Raw genomic sequence first — 21,394 nt, forward strand, 5'->3', positions numbered from 1 at the left:
TCTTTACATATTCCCCTCTTTCAAAATTTCGAACAGATATTTTAATCTCTGTCACAAGAAACCACTTGTTACAACAGTGTTTCCCGCTAATTGCATTGTGGAACAAACATTTGCGCGTAGCTTACTGCTTTGTGTGCATTGCTGCGCTTATAAAGTGAAGAAATAGTACATCAACATTTTAAGCTAAACGTTCTGATCCGATGTACAAGACTCATTGCTTTTTAAAGTGTTTTCTTTTTTTATGCAGCCTGTAGGCCTACTGGTTGTATTCATTTGGGATATCACCCCACAACTGTCCCAGAGTCTGTTTGGAATAGGCTATTTTTTTTTCCTCGAACAGAACGACAAACTGACCAATATAATACGTTGCTGCTATGAAAGTGAACTGTGTCTATGCGTGATCAGGGGTGTATTCATTCCGCCGATTCTGTTGAAAAAAAGTTTCTTAGACGGAAGCAAAACAGAACAAAAACGGGGATAAACATCTGTTTGCAACTGTTGGACTAATGATTACACCCTATATCAAGCTAGATGCAGGCAAGAGTACGTAAGGCGGTAGTGAATGTCACTGTCTGTCCATGTGTCACGGTCTGTCGCCTGAAATTTGTCTCGACCTGTGTGCACCTACGTTGTAAACTTTCATTCATAGGCTAGGTTGTAGCAACCTCATGATGGGTATAGGGAGAATTTGAGTATCATGTTGTAGCCTAAACCTGAGCTGTTACATTGAACTGGGTGAATGGAATATGAATGAGTCATCCAATATGCTGTAATAGAAATAAGGCCAAACTCATGAAGAATTTTTTTTTATCCTCCCTCATCTTAAATGGCACTGACTTGGCCTTACATAATGGAAAAACAATACAGCACTCCTTGTGATGTAATGCAATTAACAGTCTTTGCATAACTGGGCAGCAGAAAGAGGCAGAGCTAGAAGTATATGCCAAGGCTAACAATGTGTCAGGGTTGGATTACAATACACTTTACTGACAGGACCAGACCTGTAGACAGTGAGTCCAATCATGTCTACGGGCTTTCCTACCTCACAGAAACACTGGGATACATACAGTACAAACCCAGTTACACTAAAGTGTGAACTGTTTTTATAGGGCTCTCAAATCACTTGTTTAAACCACATCAGGAGACAATTGTTTAAGCCTGGGAAAAATTGAAGAAATTTCAATTTTTGGGTGTAGTTACCCTTTGATGCAGTGCATCAGGAAGAGACCGTTGATTGGTTAAGCGGTGTTGCTGTAGCGCTCATGTGATTGCAGAGTTTACAAAACAAATGGCCACTGGATTGATGCAAATAATCATGATTTCATTCTGCCAGCTACTTTGTAGTTAACATTTCATTGAGAATATTTTTGGGAAACCCTTTCCATCCATTCAAAGACTTATTTGTGATTTAGCCAACTCTGTTGTATTTGTTGTCATGCCAGATCACATAGGCTATCCTAATGGCTAGCATCAAATGTTTTTCATTTAGGACTTAGCTAAAGCATACAGGTCTGGCAATCAGAGTTTGCTTTAGGCTCCTTTCGATAAAAACAACTATAGAGAGGGAAAGAAACCCTCATCTTTCTTCCTTTCCACACAACTCCTCCTGTGGGGTTTTCACTGATGAATCGTGCTGCTGTTTCGTCAAAGAAATACTGTAGACAAAGAAGCGGCCTGGACACACACACAAAAGATGTAAAACACAAACAGACTAGAGGGAAGACTTGTCAGAGTTGTGGATCCCTGGGAAGAGTCAAACAGCAGAATGAAAGACGCTGGCAGCAGCCTATTCCTGTGAGGCAAAGCTCTCATGATGCATTGTCGAGCTCATCACTCAGCTTGGTGAAATTAAATTCACATCACTCACAGCCTTTTCTTGTGCCAATGCCCAATGCAGTGCATATCATCATGATCCAACCCAGCTTCAATGTCAGGTTAGCCGACACAACCTTGAGCAAAGAGCTTTTAAGGAACTTTCTAAAACACCGACGCTAAGTAGCTCATAGAACACAACTTTCAGCTATAGTGACTTGAATTCAAGGAAGAAAATGATGGTTGGTGGGAAGAGGATAGCAATGGAGGAATTGTCAGTAACAAAAGAGCAAGCTAATTGGAAGGTTAACAATGACCTTGTTAGCCTCCCAGGAAGGGGTCGGGTCACTGTTTCAATTCTACAGTGAGAGGGGCTGCCTTTTCAGACAGGAGATACAACAAGCCCTATTCAGCGGTACATGACCTTGGTTTGTGAAACGATTGTATTGGAATATATGGTTTGTGTTTAATATAAGTGTATCTTTCTCCATGTAGAGTAGGGAAAAAAACTGCACTACCCCTCACGAAGATCAACGGGGGAAACCAGTCGATAGAGTGACCTGGGAATTGAGATAGATAAACTGAAATTCAAAGAAAACAAAAGAAATAACAACAGAGAATGCTCTTTTTGCACAACCTGAACAAGGTTTGGGTATTATACAGTATACCGGGGTATTTTGGAAAAAAAATACAGGATGGTTTTCAATAAATGGATGGTTTTTTTTAAATGAATTTGAATATTTGCATCTACTTTTTAAGTAAATACCTGTAGTCAACTTGTGCAATACGGTGGAAGATAAAGTAGATTGCTGTCTTCATTTTACATGTCACAATTTTTCATTATGAAGCTTACTGGTAGTCCCCAGTCATGTGGCGTTTGTTTCCAAGCACACAATGATGAGACCGGAGACTTGTGAGTAACTCACTGTTGTGCAGCTCGCACCAGGTGATCTAGTTACAGTATGGAATTCACAACTAAATGTTTGACAGGTAGATATCTTATAAATATTAACTGTTTAAAATGTGCTAAATGTTCTGCAGTTGCACAATTGGTTTGCTAATTTAGTAGCTTGTTAGCTTCTTCCAAAATCCAGCTTTGCTTGGTAACAGCAGAGAATCCCCTTCGGGATCAAGAGCCTCGCTGTCAAATGTTTGTTTTGTGCCTGCAGCAAACTGAGTAGCATTTTTAGGCCAGAGCCTCGTTAGCATTCTCTATGGGGACTCTACATGTACTTGTTAGCAATGCTAACCTTCAGATTACAAAAGCTCAGTGGGGTTTGAAAATAGCGCCCTTTGTGTTCAGTGTCGGTATTACCAAATATCCCGTTATGGCACAAGGTCGTTATGATGGCATTACAATCTGGATACCGCCCAAGCCTAAACTGATCTATTGCAATGTTGATCGCCATATCTTGCAGATGTTTTACAAATCTGTCCTGCAGAGTGTCCTGTCATTTGGCCTGTTATGCGCGTTTGTAAACATGAGAGTGCAAGACCAAACTGCAGCAACACATAAAAACAGCGAGCAAGATAAATGGTATAGGCCAAGAGTCGGCCAACAGCCAGTACACAAATCTCATACTCCAAAAACATGACAAACATTCTAAAGAAGGATAATTCTAAAAAGGACAGTACCAACTTCCTCCTAAATTCACCCAAAGCAGCCGCAGCCTGACTAGGGGGAAAATACTTATTGAAAAGAAACAAATAGATACAGGGACTTTCAGCCATTAGGCTGTTTAATGGAAAGACTTAGCAAAGACTATTTATTGGTTGAAGGGAGTGTGTATTGAACATCCACAGTAAATATGTAGCCCATTGAACTTTTCATATCAATTTTATTGTGCACCATTCTGTGTTTGTCTTTTAAGCACATGACCAAACAAATTTCCCCCTGGTGGGATAATAAAGTTAATCTAATCTAAGGAGTTATGAGAGGTCTTCATGACATTTCAAAACATGCATTGCATCCTCCTCCTGAATGATCCCCGGCAGCAGTGGGACGGGTCGGGGGAGGGGTCTGGTTGTCTCGTGTCCTCGAAACCCACATGCCAAACGGGGGTGGGGAGTACATAGCCTAAACCCTGCTAAAATAGGGCCACCAAGCTTCTAGATGAGGTAACGCAGGGTCAAGGGACACCACAGACATGGTCAGAAGGATACGAGCCCAGCACCCTCAGGACAGAGCCAAACGGCCGGACTGAAGGTCATGGGGGACAAAGCCACCAGGCTGGAAACAGGAAGCGAGAGGAGTCGCATGGGGCTGCAGTTGGGACTCCCTAAAAACACGACACTTCGATACAGCTACGCACAGAAGTTTATTTTCGTAGCAGGTTAGGAGAGCATTTTCTCTAACCTTAACCAAATTCTACTAACGTGCTACATTAATTCTACCAACCTGCTCGGTAAGCTCTCCTAACCTGCGAAAAAGTCACTTCCGGTCATAGCTGTTTCGAAGTGGCATGTTTTTAGGGAATCTCGTAGGGCCAGGACGATACCAGTATCGCGATACTCGTTAGTATCGTGGCAAGGAAACAAAACACGAAGCGGAGTTGACTTCTTTAGGAAAATTAGCCCCAATGTTGGAAACAAACATTATGTTGTCACCCAGAGTTACATATAGTCACACTAAGTGTCCAAAACATTAGGAACACCTTCCTAATTTTGAGTTGCACCCCCTTTTGCCCTTAGAACAGCCTCAATTCTTCGGGACATGGACTCTACAAGGTGTCGAAAGTATTCCACAGTTGTGTCAAGTTGGCTAGATGTCCTTTTGGCGGAGGACCATTCTTGATACACACGGGAAACTGTTCAGCGTTAAAAACCCAGCAGCATTGCAGTTCTTGACACACTCAAAACAGTGCACCTGGCACCTACTACCATACCCCGTTCAAAGGCACTTAAATATTTTGTCTTGCCCATTCACCCTCTGAATGGCACACATGCACCATGCAGGTCTCAATTTCTCAAGGCTTAACATGTCTCCTCCCTTTCATCTACACTCTTTTTATTGGATTTAACAAGTGACATCAATAAGGGATCATAGCTTTCACCTGGATTCACCTGTTCAGTCTGTCATGGAAAGAGCAAGTGTTCCTAATGTTTTGTACACTCAGTATATTTTACAAGCTATAGCACACAATATTTTACAAATGCATGTTTTTAAAAAGGACCAAAAAGTTTTATCTGCCTCATGTTTTCATTTTTGCCTTGGGAAAAAAAATGGATACTGGTATTGTCCCGGCCATAGAATCTCGCTACAGTTTCCTCGTCACTTCCTCACACAAATAAACACACACGTTGAGATATAGGTCACACACACAAAACGTGAGATGTCACACACTTCTGTGTGTCTACCATGTCCCTTAGGGTGGGGTGGGGGGTGGGTCAGTCTTTGACATGTTCATTTTGTACGTGTCGTGTTGCCTAAGCCACTTCAACACAATGGAAAGGCATTTTTTCATCTGCGAAGGCAAGAAAAGTGGAGGGGGGGGGGGGGGGGAAGAAATGCTTAACGAGGCCACTGAAACGAAAGACAGCTGCTTGCATAAGCTGACTTACATAAGAGCTGGCTAATGCCGCTGTTACTTACAAGTAAAGTGATATGAGATATGCTTAAACAAGATGCACACAGTTAGGAATGCACGTCAGCGTAGGTTGAATACGCTGTTCCTGCTTGTCCTTATAAAAACACAAAAAGGAAATCCAGCGGTGAACATTAAAATGGGCCTAGTTCCAGACTACAGTACAGTATACAGTCCAGGGCACAGTGGGAAGTCCCCCTCTGATGTCCTGAGATCTGTCTGTCTCCAAGGGGACAGAGCCTCAGTCAGGCACTTTGATGAACACCAAAAGGGCATGCATCAAAAGGGGCACATAGTGGGAAGTGGGCAGTGCAGCCCTTCTGATGTATAGCTAAATATGGATGCGAGTCTGTCCCTTGATACAGTAGGTCTATAATGTGCTGTATCTCCAAAACACTTTATCAGTAACCTCTACCATTTCATCGCTAAGTAAACATAAAAAAATAAAAACGTTGACAAGCTCAACTTAAGCTGATCAATTTGCTTGTATAACAAAAAGGCATGTTGGGTAAGACTAAACAGAGAAAAAAAACCCCATCAAAGTAATGTCATAAAACAATTGTTTTGCTTTGGTGGTTCATAACGCAAATTGATTTTTTTAACAAGCCCCCCCCCCCCTCAAATACAATACCCACTAGAACTGGCCGATATGGACAAAAATCCATATCAAACTGCCTGAATTGAAGTGATAATGATCAATAAAACATGTGACCCGATTCAGGAAACTAGGCGTATGTCGCAAGTCACTACTTCACAGGAGAGCCGTTTGAACATAAAAAATGTTTGTTTTTTCATCAAAATTCATTTTCTTGGGGCAGACATGCCTTCTTGAACATGTGAACTTTCATGTGCCTTAATAACAAACTCGTATGCCATCTGTAAGTACGAATACAATTGTTAAATTACGAGCCTTGATAGTTAAGCCACAGAAAAAGGGAGCAACCTTCCCACTAGCCATGATTGGCTGAGATAATGAGTGGGCTGGACATGCCGAGAGAGGAGTTCGGATTGGTTTGCCATAGAAGTTCATCAGTCTGTGTTGGTAATCCTGTCAAACACGGCTTTAAAAAAAAACATATTGTGTAGTGGAGCTGCATAAGTGTGGCTCACGTTTTGATATCAGTGGAATTAGAGTATGATAGCTAAAGAGATGGAGGAAACACCTGTCTCCGGATTACATCTTCAAACTAAGGGCAACCATGGCATGGCATGGCATTCCTGACTTGGAGATGCGTCCATGCACGATGACGTATACATTTAAGATTTAAAAAAACATGTAACGCTAGACTAATTTTGACAGAAAGTAGTTTCATTTCAAGCTAGTGTACTGTTAGCTAGCTAGCTGGCTCCCTAGCTGACGTTATCATTCGTTTCCCCAGAGTCGTGTGCTGTTCTAGTTAGAGTCTAATGTTATCTAGCTAACATTGAACATGGTTGGTTAGCTCCCAGCACTGTGGCATTGTTGGCACTGTTTATTGTTTAACTAGCTAACGTTGGCTGGCTGGCTCATTACCTAAAGTTACGAGACGTGTGTACAACACCCATTGAATAGGGCCGGTGTCAGTAAATGTCTGCAAAAAAGCGTAATGAAATTTTGCCAGCAGAGCTGATTAGGCTGTTTTCATGTTATCCAGAGGGAAACAAATCATCTGCCAGAGCGTCAAGTGTGTGCTTCGAGAGCGAAATGAGATAGGTGGGGCTAAAGCTTAGGGTGAGAACGATGCCGAATGGGCATAGACAAAGAAGAGCTCTTCACTAGATAGCAAAACATTCAAAGGCGATTTTCTCAAAAGTGAGTTTACAAGTTGATCAACTTTCAAAGCAGAATTACTTTCCCATTGTTCTGCAAATGCAGTGTATGATATACCAATTTGTAGCTCTGAGTCGCTACTTTTATAATGTAAAAAAACACAATTTCAAAATGTTGTTACAGAAGACCAAATCCAGGTGTCGAGTCACATATGTTTATAACGTTAACCTCTCTAGGGTAGGTGGCACCAAATCATCCCACCTACGTAACAGCCAGTGTAATCCCGTGGCGCGTTATTCAAAAACCTCAAAAATGCAAAAACTTCACTTTTTCAAACATATGACTATTTTACACCATTTTAAAGACAAGACTCTCGTTAATCTAACCACACTGTCCGATTTCAAAAAGGCTTTACAACGAAAGCAAAACATTAGATTATGTCAGCAGAGTACCCAGCCAAAAATAATCAGACACCCATTTTTCAAGCTAGCATATAATGTCAAATAAACCCAAACCACAGCTAAATGCAGCACTAACCTTTGATGATCTTCATCAGATGACAACCCTATGACATTATGTTATACAATACATGCATGTTTTGTTCAATCAAGTTCATATTTATATCAAAAACCAGCTTTTTACATTAGCATGTGACTAGCATGTGACTAGCATTCCCACCGAACACTGCCGGTGAATTTACTAAATTACTCACGATAAACGTTCACAAAAAGCATAACAATTATTTTAAGAATTATAGATACAGAACTCTATGCACTCGATATGTCCGATTTTAAAATAGCTTTTCGGTGAAAGCATATTTTGCAATATTCTCAGTAGATAGCCCGGCATCACAGGGCTAGCTATTTAGACACCCAGCAAATTTAGCACTCACCAAAGTCAGATTTACTATAAGAAAAATGTTATTACCTTTGCTGTCTTCATCAGAATGCACTCCCAGGACTTCTACTTCAATAACAAATGTTGGTTTGGTTCAAAATAATCCATAGTTATATCCAAACAGCGGCGTTTTGTTCGTGCGTTCAAGACACTATCCGAAAGGGTAAATAAAGGTGACGAGCATGGCGCAATTGGTGACAAAAAAATTCTAAATATTCCATTACCGTACTTCAAAGCATGTCAACCGCTGTTTAAAATCAATTTTTATGCCATTTTTCTCATAAAAAAGCGATAATATTCCGACCGGGAATCTGCGTTTAGGTAAACAGACGAAAGAAAATAAAGCATTCGGTCGACTCGGGCACGCGCCTAAGCCCATAGTACTCTGATCGGCCACTTGCCAAAAGCGATAATGTGTTTCAGCCAGAGGCTGCCTCGATATCGTTCAGCTTTTTCCCGGGCTCTGAGAGCCTATGGGAGCCGTAGGAAGTGTCACGTTAGAGCAAAGATCCTCAGTCTTCAATAAAAAGAGCCAAGATGAAACACTACTTGTCAGACAGGCCACTTCCTGCATAGAATCTTCTCAGGTTTTGGCCTGCCATTTGAGTTCTGTTATACTCACAGACACCATTCAAACAGTTTTAGAAACTTTAGGGTATTTTCTATCCAAAGCCAATAATTATATGCATATTCTAGTTACTGGGCAGGAGTAGTAACCAGATTAAATCGGGTACGTTTTTTATCCGGCCGTGTCAATACTGCCCCCTAGCCCTAACAGGTTAAAGAGATTATCTGGTACTTTTGTATACTTTTTAGCCAGAAGTTCTGAAAGTAGCACTCATGGGCCAAAAGTGGTCCCAGAAAATTGCGGAACACGTCACATGTGCAGATATGTGCACCGTCATTGCGCTCTCTCTCGCTCTGCTGTGTGCATCTTGCTAGCGATCACTAAAATGGCAACGGGCTGAAGCTCATTCGCTAGAACTCAAAATGCTAGGGGGCTGGCCCACGTGGGAGAAAATGTAGGGAAAATTGCTCGACACAGCTTCCAGAAAAACAGTCACTTTCAAATGTTGTGACTAATTAAGGTAAGACAGTAATTCTGTTCATAGATTATGCATGTATGAACTACACATTGACACATCCAGCCCCAAAGCAAGAGGTTTAAAAAAAAATACTTGGTAGTCGCCAAAGTTTCAGAGCAGGTCTTTAATGTGCACCACAGTTTATCTTTTAAACTACTACTGCTGCTACTACTACTACTAGTTTGGTGGTTGCGGTCATCAAATGTCCCATTAACAATCACCCATGTTAGCAAGCATTTCATTTCAAACGTCACATTTCTCTATTATAGGCTACTTATCGTAATGAACGATATCAGCAAAATGCCTGCGATCGGTGTCAATAATGTTCAGTTTAATCGTGCCACTTCTAATACCCAGCTAGATCATTAGCTTACATTCAGCATTTAGCCTAGTGGTGAGGCAGACAGACGGGGGCAGATTGAAATAGCTCCCTGATGACTCTATTAAAAGCTTCTCCGTTTGTGACCCGCTGCGGTGAACAATGCTGACCCCGGGTCACCAAGGTATTTTTAGGAGATAAACCCAATGCCAACAGAGGATTTTCTAAAACAGGAAGCCTAATCCCCTCCCACTTTTTTTTTTTAAATAGTAATGTACAACCTAGCTTCTCTACACCAATAAACTATAGTGGATGTGAAAAAAACAATGATCTGAGTGAGCAGAGAAGAAGTACCATCCAATCCGGTTTTAGCAAAGGGTCACTTGGACACAACAGACAGATTCGGTAAAGAAGGAGGACTAAAAAGAGTGGTCTGGGAGGGGATCGCATATCCCTGTGGGTTGGTGGGGACAAACAGGGTTTCTGTTGAACAATCCCCTGCTCACTGGTACATCATCAACAGTGATGTTGGAGCCTAGATTCGGACAGACACCCTACCTTCCCTTACCATTCAAACAGACTGCTTATATACTCAGCAGACAGACAGACAGACACCATATCCAGTGACCCACACGTACCAAAAGAGATGGGCATACACACACATGAACAACCCCTTCCCTTCTATTCAACACACAAACATGCACGCACACACTATACGAAGTAAAACAAAGATATCTTAAACACACCACACCCCTTGTTTTTAAGTTGTGAATGTTGAGAGGTGTTTAAAGACATAAAGAGACTACCTAAAAACATTGAAATGAGCAGCCTGAAAAGTGCCAGAACGATAGGCTATTATCAATGACCTTAGCCTCTAAATATTTTAGACTGTTTCATCAAGAAACAGGCAGCCAACCGGCAAAAACAGTGGTCTTATTTATTTGGTTTCAGAAAGCGTTCAAAAAGAGCTCTTCAACGGACTCAGCATTCAACTGGCGTCTTGACAAAGGACCCTTGTGGATCTTAGAACAGTTAGCCTATCAAATGATGAAATTGTGCACTCAAAACATGCATTTAACAATATCCTGAGTGAATTAGCTAGTGACTAGTAATGGAAAACTAAAACATGATCACTATAAAAATGTATTAGTTGGAAAATGAATCAAAGAATCATCACGGTCAAAAGAAAACCTTGTATCTCCAAAAGTGAAACTTTTCAGGAAATTGAAAACACTGACAAATTTGACCTTGAACATATACACAAAACAGAGGTAAGTGTTATAAAATCCCAGTCTTACTGGCAGCTACTCAATTACATAACCCAGCACATTCCAAGTATAAGAATCATGGTGATCCCGGTCTATGGACTGCCTGCTAGGATCTCATATAGGCCATGTGAGTGATATGCCTATCTCTGTTCTGCTGGGCTCGCTTTTAAACCTCTACTAAATAGGCTACTCCTCTTCAGAGAAGCCTTTACCCAGGCGGAGAGATGCCCCTCCACTCGGTCTAGTACAGTACGTACCACGTACAGACCATTTGGACATAAATAATGGAGCTAGGGTGAATCGGCTTCAGCAAAAAGAGCAGAGATGGTGCAGCTCAGAGCCATTTAGTGTATATTTCTACATGTGTCTTTACACCTGTAACAGGGGCTTGAGAACATAGCCTGCTGGGTGTACAGGGGGAGGGGACAGTGAATATGAACTTCATGATTAAGAGGAGACAAGGATGAGACCGGGACAGAGCTATACGCTTGGGGAGTTCGAGGGTGGAGATAAAGAGGAGCAGCACCCCTCCTCTGTTTTCGGGCTAGACAGGGAGCGAGGCCAGTGCGTAGGAGAGACAGTTGGGCTAGGTGTCATGTCACCCTCCCTCGCCCGCTGTGCTCGTTAGCGGGAACAGAGTGAGCGAGCGCCGGCAGCAGCCACTCGCGGACGCTCTAAAAGGAGAAGGCCTTTTAAAATGTTCCCGACAGATCACATCTGGTATCTGTGTGCTGCTCTGAGACACTCCTCACGTTGAACTGAGGTGAGAAAAAGGCAGAGAGTACAGACATACTCTGAGCACATCGTTGTCTTGTGTGGTTAAGACTTTTCAGCGTGCACCAAGTGGGGGTAAGGAAAGACACGACAACCACTAAGCTAATGGAGTGGTTGATTAAAGGTAAAGAAATCAACTGCTGCAGAAATCACCACGGCTGGTCAACATGACAATGGACATGGAGCTGATGCGGCAGCTTGAACACATTGCCCCCCCCCCCCCCCAAAAAAAATGTGATTACAAGAGCAAAGAATTAAGAACAAGTGTGATGGATTAAAAAGACAGAACAGAACACTTAATGTTGTGCCTGGGACAGACCTGGGTTCAAATATTATTTAGGGTATTTCAATTACTTTCAAAGACATTCGGGACTGGTACATAGAGTTCATCAGATACATGATCTAAAAGGGAGATTAAGCAAATATATTTGAATTCCTTTCAACAAAAGAACTAGTCTGTTAAACCAGGGGATCAGGGCAGGGCAAAGAGCCTAATCACTCAGCACAACACACCTTTCAATCCCATTAACACCACATTTAGATAGTTGAATCTCTGGTAGGCCTAAATCCCAATTCTTATTCTCCCAAAATATGGTTATGCAACAAAAAAAACTGGAGGTAAGATGTTGAGGCAGATAGACTAAATTATCTAAACAAAACAAAATGTACACAAGATAACATAAGTAATACATGTTCTTGTGTCACATCAAAACAACACCGCCAAAACCACAGGTTAAACTAGTTTTGAATTTCAGATCTCACTTTTAGCAAGCCATAACTATTATAACTCTCTATTGGAAGTTAATTATTATTTTGTCTGAATTGCAACAATGAACCATCCTCCATTACCAATGCTTTGCCCCCCGACTCGACTCCGGAACACGCTGACTGTAGTTACGAAAACCCACGCGTTTCATAACATGCGCTCACTGCAATGGCAATGCAGTCTGAGCACCGTCGATGTGCACTAAGGCTCTCATTGCCCACAGTTGACACAGACAGCCAAAACACGACCAATGCTCCCACAATGAAAACCCCCTCAATTAAATTTGGCATGTAAAACGAAAAAAGTATGCTCACCTTTCGTATTCACTGCGTGAAATGTCTTGAATAATTTACAGTCAATTTTCAATAAATGTTCAGTTACATGCAGGTTGAAATTTCTTTAGTCAGTTTCTTGAGGAACAGCGATGCTATGCTGTCGGTCCCCTTCAGGAATACAAAAAAAACCTAAACAATACGAGAGTTCCGGAAACGCACTGCCAAATGTTTAAACATTCGTCGACGAGGGGGAACAAATTGAGTGAGACACAGGGTCGAGTTTGCGTAACACATTAATATAAATAAAGTTAAATAATACATTAACTGTGCAAACTGGTTATTATTACGTTGATTCAAGTATGCTTTTGCTTTTGCTACACGTTGAGCTAAACTGTACTTTAGACAAACATGTAATATCCAATTGCTATACCATCTAAATGAAGAAATATGATAAATTCGGCCTAAATATCAAACAACAAAGAAGCATGGCCAAAGCCATAAAATGAACCACTTTTAAATTGTTGTCCAATTCCTATGGGTTTTCAAGTTATGAAATGGAAGCTTTCCCAATCTGATATGCTCTTCATTCTGACAAGCCTGCATTCTCTCTATTCCTAACAGTAACACATTTAATTCTCGGTTAATTGATCAAGGGAATTATATATATTTTTTGCCATTATTTTTTTCTAGAGATTTCACCCAGTAGGCTTGCAGTCTACTGAGTAATGATCCGAAAAAGTCTGCTGCCTAATTTATAAATTGTCTCGTTCTTGTGGCGCCCCCTACTGGCCATTTATGTTAAGCGCCCCTTGATTTAGTTAAGGACAATTCCAGGTTAGAAGACTGACGCTGAGGCTCATAATTTTCACTTTTAAATGTATGCCAAACAAAAACCAGTGCTTCTACATATGCATTGCTTGCTGTTTGTGGTTTTAGACTGAGTTTCTGTACAGCACTTTGTGACATCTGCTGATGTAAAAAGGGCTTTATAAATACATTTGATTGATCGATTGCAAAGTTAAACCAACCATACAAACTCTATGCATAAGGACAACTTTAACAATTTCCACAGAACATTTTATAAAAACACATTTACTTGAAGAACAGTCCAGATGCAAAGTTTGGCAACAGAATGACAGCACAAAGGTCACGAACGCTTCATGCACTTCTTGTTCGTTGCAGAGTTTGTCTTCTTTCCCTGATGTGAGTGACATTATACATACGGCCATATTAGTTTGACCAAAGAAAACCAACTCAAGTTGACCAACTGTGTGACTGATATTATAACTATATACTAGTCTATTGATCACTAATACAGTTCAAGTCGAAAGTTTACATACACCATAGACAAATACATTTAAACTCAGTTTTTCACAATTCCTGACATTTAATCCTAGTAAGAATTCCCTGTTTTAGGTCAGTTAGGATCACCACTTTATTTTAAGAATGTGAAATGTCAGAATAATAGTAGAGAGAATTATTTATTTCAGTGTTTATTCCTTTTATCAAATCCCCATTGGGTCAGAAGTTTACATACACTCAATTAGTATTTGGTAGCATTGCCTTTAAATTGTTTAACTTGGGTCAAAATTGGGTAAGTTGGGTAAATTTTGTCCCATTCCTCCTGACAAAGCTGGTGTAACTGAGTCAGGTTTGTAGTCCTCCTTGCTCGCACATGCTTTTTCAGTTCTGCCCATACATTTTCTATAGGATTGAGGTCAGGGCTTTGTGATGGCCACTCCAATACCTTGACTTTGTTGTCCTTAAGCCATTTTGCCACAATTTTGGAAGTATGCTTAGGGTCATTGTCCATTTCGAAGACCCATTTGCGACCAAGCTTTAACTTCCTGACGGATGTCTTGAGATGTTGCTTCAATATATCCACATAATTTTCTTTCCTCATAATTCAATCTATTTTGTGAAGTGCACCAGGCCCTCCTACACCATGATGCTGCCACCCCCATGCTTCACGGTTGGGATGGTGTTATTCGGCTTGCAAGCCTCCCCCTTTTTCCTCCAAACATGACAAAGGTCATTATGGCCAAACAGTTCCATTTTTGTTTCATCAGACTAGAGGACATTTCTCCAAAAAGTATGATCATTGTCCCCATGTGCAGTTGTAAACCGTAGTCTGGCTTTTTTATGCCGGTTTTGGAGCAGAGGCTTCTTCCTTGCTGAGCGGCCTTTCAGCTTATGTCGATATAGGACTCGTTTTACTGTGGATATAGATACTTTTGTACGTGTTTTCTCCAGCATCTTCACAAGGTCCTTTGCTGTTCTGGGATTGATTTGCACTTTTCGCACCAAAGTATGTTAATCTGTAGGAGACAGAACGCGTCTCCTTCCTGAGCGGTACGACGGCTGTGTGGTCCCATGGTGTTTATACTTGCCTACTATTGTTTGTACAGACGAACGCGTGACCTTCAGGCATTTGGAAATTGCTCCCCAGGATGAACCAGACTTGTGGAGGTCTCCAATTTGTTTTCTGAGGTCTTGGCTGATTTCTTTTGATTTCCCCATGATGTCAAGCAAAGAGGCACTGAGTTTGAAGGTAGGCCGTGAAATACATTTACATTTACATTTACATTAAATACATCCACAGGTACACCTCCAATTGACTCAAATTATGTCAATTAGCCTATCAGAAGCTTCTAAAGCCATGACATCATTTTCTTGGAATTTTCCAAGCTGTTTAAAGGCACATTCAGTGTATGTAAACTTCTGACCCACTGGAATTGTGATACAGTGTATTATAAGTGAAATAATCTGTCTGTAAACAATTGTTGTAAAAATTACTTGTGTCATGCACAAAGTCCCAACCAACTTGCCAAAACTATAGTTGGTTAACAAGAAATTTGTGGAGTGGTTGAAAAATGAGTTTTAATGACTCCAACCTTCCGACTTCAACTGTATGTAACCACAATATATTGGTCACTCTATGTCTCAATAGAATTGGTCCGATTTTTTTAAGACTCACTCACCAATCACATTATGTTTTGCATTCTCATTATGACTGGTCCCTGAACGCATAGGAGGCCATTTTGAAATGTATAAAAAGCTCCTTCAATGTTCAGTGGAGGTGTAATAATACCCATAAAACCTAGCGGTAAAACAGGGAAATGGTTCCAGTCATTTTTCCACCATTCATTTTTCCCATAGAGAATTTTAGAAACACTTAAAATAAGGGCTGTTATTCGTGTAGGCTTACCCCGACGAGACGTTTTGGGACAAGGTGACTTTTATCAATACATTCGCCTCTACTTAATCTCAGATTTGAAAATGCTAATTAGCATCAAAGTAGACTTCATACAAGACTACAAATCCCTGCAAGCTCCTGCACGTCATCTCTAGCTGACACCTTTGCTAACAGGTATTGTGTCAATTTAAAACTTGCATAAGATAGTTCACAGAATTTTCAATTTGAAGAAATGTTGACAATTTATTAATTACTAAATTTACCAAACATAATCCAGAGATTCTTACCTTTGCCTTGATTCAGCAGTCTCGTCCAGATCATCATGGCATTTGTAGTTCTTTACGATAGCCACATTAGCAGCTAATTAGCATTTCATTTTTATGGGATGAATACAAGTGAATATATTGACACAGTGCCATCGGAAAGTATTCAGAGATCTTGACTTTTTCCACATTTTGTTATGTTAGTCTTATTCTAAAATGGTTTAAATAAAATAAAACATCTCAGCAATCTACACACAATAACCCATAATGACAAAGTGGAACCAGGTTTTTAGACATTTTTGCAGGGTAGTAAAAATAAAAAACAGAAATACCTTATTTACAGAAGTATTCAGACCCTGTCCTAGAGGGATAAACACAGTTATCAAAACCTCACGCCACGGTAAACCTACACAAAACACAGTCCTTATTTTAAGTGTTTCTATATTCCCCTATGGAGAAAAATGAATGCTGCGAAAATGATTGGAACCCTTTCCTTGTTTGACTGCTACGTTTTATGGGTATTATGACTCATTCCGTGGCACTCTATTTCTAGAAGATTCAAAAAAGCTCCGAAAATATATATATTTTTTGTGACACATTTAACCCCTCATTTTTGTTGCCATTTCTATTCATTTGTATAGTTTTTTTTCTCACCTTTATTTAACCAGGTAGGCAAGTTGAGAACAAGTTCTCATTTACAATTGCGACCTGGCAAAGATAAAGCAAAGCAGTTCGACACGTACAACAACACAGAGTTACACATGAAGTAAAACAAACATACAGTAGAAAATTAAGTCTATGTACAATGTGAGCAAATGAGGTGAGATAAGGGAGGTAAAGGCAAAAAAGGCCATAGTGGCAAAGTAAATACAATATAGCAAGTAAAACACTGGAATGGTAGATTTGCAGTGGAAGAAAGTGCAAAGTAGAAATAGAAATAATGGGGTGCAAAGGAGCAAAATAAATAAATACAGTAGGGGAAGGGGTAGTTGTATGGGCTAAATTATAGATGGGCTATGTACAGGTGCAGTGATCTGTGAGCTGCTCTGACAGCTGGTGCTTAAAGCTAGTGAGGGAGATAAGTGTTTCCAGTTTCAGAGATTTTTGTAGTTCGTTCCAGTCATTAGCAGCAGAGAACTGGAAGGAGAGACGGCCAAAGGAGGAATTGGCTTCGGGGGTGACCAGAGAGATATACCTGCTGGAGTGCATGCTACAGGTGGGTGCTGCTATGGTGACCAGTGAGCGGAGATAAGGGGGGACTTTACCTAGCAGGGTCTTGTAGAAGACCTGGAGCCAGTGGGTTTGGCGACAAGTATGAAGCGAGGGCCAGCCAACGAGAGCGTATAGGTCGCAGTGGTGGGTAGTATATGGGGCTTTGGTGACAAAACGGATGGCACTGTGATGGACTGCATCCAGTTTATTGAGTAGGGTATTGGAGGCTATTTTGTAAATGACATCGCCGAAGTCGAGGATCGGTAGGATGGTCACTTTTACGAGGGTATGTTTGGCAGCATGACTGAAGGATGCTTTGTTGCGAAATAGGAAGCCAATTCTAGATTTAACTTTGGATTGGAGATGTTTGATGTGAGTCTGGAAGGAAAGTTTATAGTCTAGCCAGACACCTAGATATTTGTAGTTGTCCACATATTCTAAGTCAGAACCGTCCAGAGTAGTGATGCTGGACGGGCGGGCAGGTGCAGGCAGTGATCGGTTGAAGAACATGCATTTAGTTTTACTTGTATTTATGAGCAGTTGGAGGCCACGGAAGGAGAGCTGTATGGCATTGAAGCTCGTCTGGAGGGTTGTTAACACAGTGTCCAAAGAAGGGCCAGAAGTATACAGAATGGTGTTGTCTGCGTAGAGGTGGATCAGAGACTCACCAGCAGCAAGAGCGACATCATTGATGTATACAGAGAAAAGAGTTGGCCCAAGAATTGAACCCTGTGGCACCCCCATAGAGACTGCCAGAGGTCCAGACAACAGGCCATCTGATTTGACACATTGAACTCTATCAGAGAAGTAGTTGGTGAACCAGGCGAGGCAATCACTTCAGACAAGTCCCGTGACACTCCGCAAAACAATGAACACCTTCATGTTTGTGAGAGTCATCTTTCCATAGAGTGGTCAAACAGACATTTTCGTGAGAAGACCGATTTTCGGGATGTCTCATGGTCTGACAGCCACTGCTGTAGCTCGGTCACTTTCCACCACAGGTGCGGAAGGCCGACATAGGCGGATGCGGTGGTCCAGATATCTTTTAGTTAAACTAACTGATTTTGATGGGGATTTTATTATGCTACTTGGATTGAAGCACGGGTTTGAAAGCCCGAGCTGACTAGGTGAAATAAATCTATCTGTTCCCTTGAGCAAGGCACTTAACCCCAGTCGCTCTGGATAAGAGTGTCTGCTAAATCAGGGGGAGGACCAAGTTTGAGAAACCTTGTGCTAATTTACTAAAATGTATAGCTGTATTTCAATAGCCACAACCATAGAAGCCATCAGTCCCGAGAAACCGTCAGCATCACCACACTGGAACAGTTGGTTATATCATTAAAGAAAGGTTTTTATCAACTTCCACTGCCCTACCAGAGTTGCCAAATCTCCTCTTCACTTCACTTTGCGCTTCAATTCATGCACCTGGTTGGAGAGTGAAGTAGCAGCAGTGTTTATTTCCACTCTAACAAGCAGACAGAATTGATCTGTGAAAAGCATTAATTAGCCAATCAACAGCTAAATTAAATCCATGTAATCCTTTCTTCTTCTTAACTTGTAATGATTGCTTTGTTTCTCCACGACAGCGCTTTGAAAATGTTACGTGTTTGGAATGCAATCGGAACACGTTTAGTAGGGGCGCGGAAGCTACTGAAGAAAGTGAGATAATTGAAAAAGGGGAGTCATGATGAGTTTCATGACTCTTGGACTCATGATGAGGTATGTGAGTGGAGCCTTTTGTAGCTCCATATGCCTACTCTACAAAATGTACCTTTACTAGCTTTCAGACCTGGGTCAAATCAATGCATACAGTGCCTTATTCCACATTCTTTTGTGTTACAGCCTGAATTAAAAATGGATTCAATATATTTTTCTCACCCATCTACACACAATACCGCACATTTCTTTTTGTTGACAAATTGACAAAGTGAAAACATGTTTTTAGAAATGTTAGTAAATTTATAGAAAATTAAATACAGAAATATATCATTTACGTGAGTATTCACACCCCTGAGTTAATAAATGTTAGAATCACCTTTGGTAACGATTACAGCTGTGAGTCTTTCTGAGTAAGTCTCTAAGAGCTTAACACACCTGGATTGTACAATATTTGCCCATTATTCTAAAAAAAATACTTCAAGCACCGTCAAGTTGGATGTTGGTCATTTCAAGACAGCCATTTTCAAGTCTTGCCATAGATTTTCAAGCCGATTTAAGTCAAAACTGTAAGTAGGCCAGTCAGGAACATTCAATGTTGTCTTGGTAAGCAACAACAGGGTATATTTGGCCTTGTGTTTTAGGTTATTGTCCTGCTGAAAAGCAGATTGAACCAGGTTTTCCTCTAGGATTTTGCCTGTGCTTAGCTCCATTCCATTTATTTTTATCTTGAGAAACTCCCTAGTCCTTAACGATTCCAAGCATACCCATAACATGATGCAGCCACCACTATGCTTGAAAATATGGAGAGTGGTACTCAGTAATATGTTGTATTGGACTTGCACCAAACATAACACTTTGTATTGAGGACAAAAAGTTAACTGCTTTGCCACATATTTTGCAGAATTACTTTCGTGCCTTATTCTGTATAGGCTTCCTTCTTTTCACTCTGTCAATTAGGTTAGTATTGTGGAGAAAATTCAATGTTGTTGATCCATCCTCAGTTTTCTCCTATCATAGCCATTAAACTCTGTAACTGTTTTAAAGTCACCATTGGCCTCATGGTGAAATTAACTTAACTTAACTCATGTTAAACACTATTACTGCACAAATAGTGAGTCCATGCAACTTATTATGTGACTTGTTAAGCACATTTTTACTCCTGAACTTATTTAGGCTTTCCATAACAAAGGGGTTGAATACTTACTGACTCAATACATTTCTGCGAGGAGCGACGCTGTTAGAAACGAGAAGCAGGTACAGGGAGGGAACATTTAATTATCAACGGATATGGAACAGGATAGGACAACGTCTGTACATGAACACATAACGGCATTAATGCAGGCACAGGGAACAAATGGGGGAGCAGACAGTTATAGACGGGGCAGTCAACAAAGGGAAGGAGTCCAGGTGAGTCCAATGAGCGCTGCTGCGCGTAATGATGGTGATAGGTGTGCGTAATGAAGGGCAGCCTGGCGCCCTCGAGCACCAGAGAGGGAGAGCGGGGGCAGGCGTGACAATTTCAGCTTTTCATATTTGTATTAATTTGTAAAAAAGAAAATTAAAACATAATTTCACTTTGATGTTATTTAATCAATTTTAAATTCAGGCTGTAACACAACAAAATGTGGAAAAAGTCAACGGGTGTGAATAATTTCTGTGGGCAGTGCACGTCAAATGCAAATGTATGGCCTTTTCACATCGACTCTTTTCCCTCTCTTTTTATTCTTTCCCAATATTATGTTCTATGTTATGATGGAACATTATCTATCTATAATCTGTCTATCATCTGCAATAACTCTTCTATCAGCTCAAATGCAGTCAGTCAACCCTCTGTCTGTCTCCCACTCCCTCGACAGGAATCTGAGGGGTTGTGAACGTGGTGGGAGATTGAGACCAAAATATGTAGCCCGGAGAGCTAAGGCCCTGAGCTATGGAACTTGTTCCAATTTCCTGAGGAGCCTTCGGTTCTCCTTCCCTCACTGCTCTGCTAATCCCCCCTACATCAATCACAACGAGCCTTGGCTGGCAGTCAGTCAGGCATACAAGCTCTCCAACGTGAAGTCAGCAGCATTCCCAGCACCAGGGCCTAAAATGACCCCCCACCCAGCCCACCCCAGTCTAGCTTATCCTCGGAGAGATGCTGTCGTTCTTCCATTTCAGGCCTCTGTCAGTTTTCTGTGGCTTATCATGTTTTGTTTTTAAACCCTCTGCTGTGAGACAGAGCAAAGCAGGGCCCATTCTGACAGTGGTCTCACTGCACCCAGATCTGAAAGAGAGGCATCATACCCTACTGCCATTACAGGATTATTGTATTATTTTGGTAGGCCTAAACAGGGCAACCTTTCCTTATTACATATTGATTCAGGTGATAAGCTTATGTTCAAGAATGCAACCAAATCACAGACACTCATATAATGGTTCTTATATTGATTACTGTGGTATTTCTAAAGAAGTATGATACATGTCGACTGGTTGTGCAGGCTTTTGCTCCATCCCTACATGAATACAAGTAATTGCAGGATCGGTTGTGTTAG

At 41.0% G+C, this 21,394-nt stretch overlaps 1 protein-coding gene across 1 annotated transcript in view; it reads right to left on the reverse strand.

Annotated features, from left to right (window-relative positions):
• Window positions 1-12,772, reverse strand: part of LOC106572303 (helicase ARIP4) — a 69,738-nt gene extending 56,966 nt beyond the window's left edge. The window contains exon 1 of the mRNA XM_045695988.2: window positions 12,570-12,772. The gene's annotated coding sequence lies outside the window, so the exon portion shown is untranslated. The remainder of the gene's footprint in view (window positions 1-12,569) is intronic.
• Between the last annotated feature and the right edge of the window lie 8,622 nt (window positions 12,773-21,394).

Source organism: Salmo salar, chromosome 15 (genome assembly GCF_965601325.2).
Source record: "Salmo salar chromosome 15, fSalSal1, whole genome shotgun sequence".
NCBI lineage: Eukaryota > Metazoa > Chordata > Actinopteri > Salmoniformes > Salmonidae > Salmo > Salmo salar.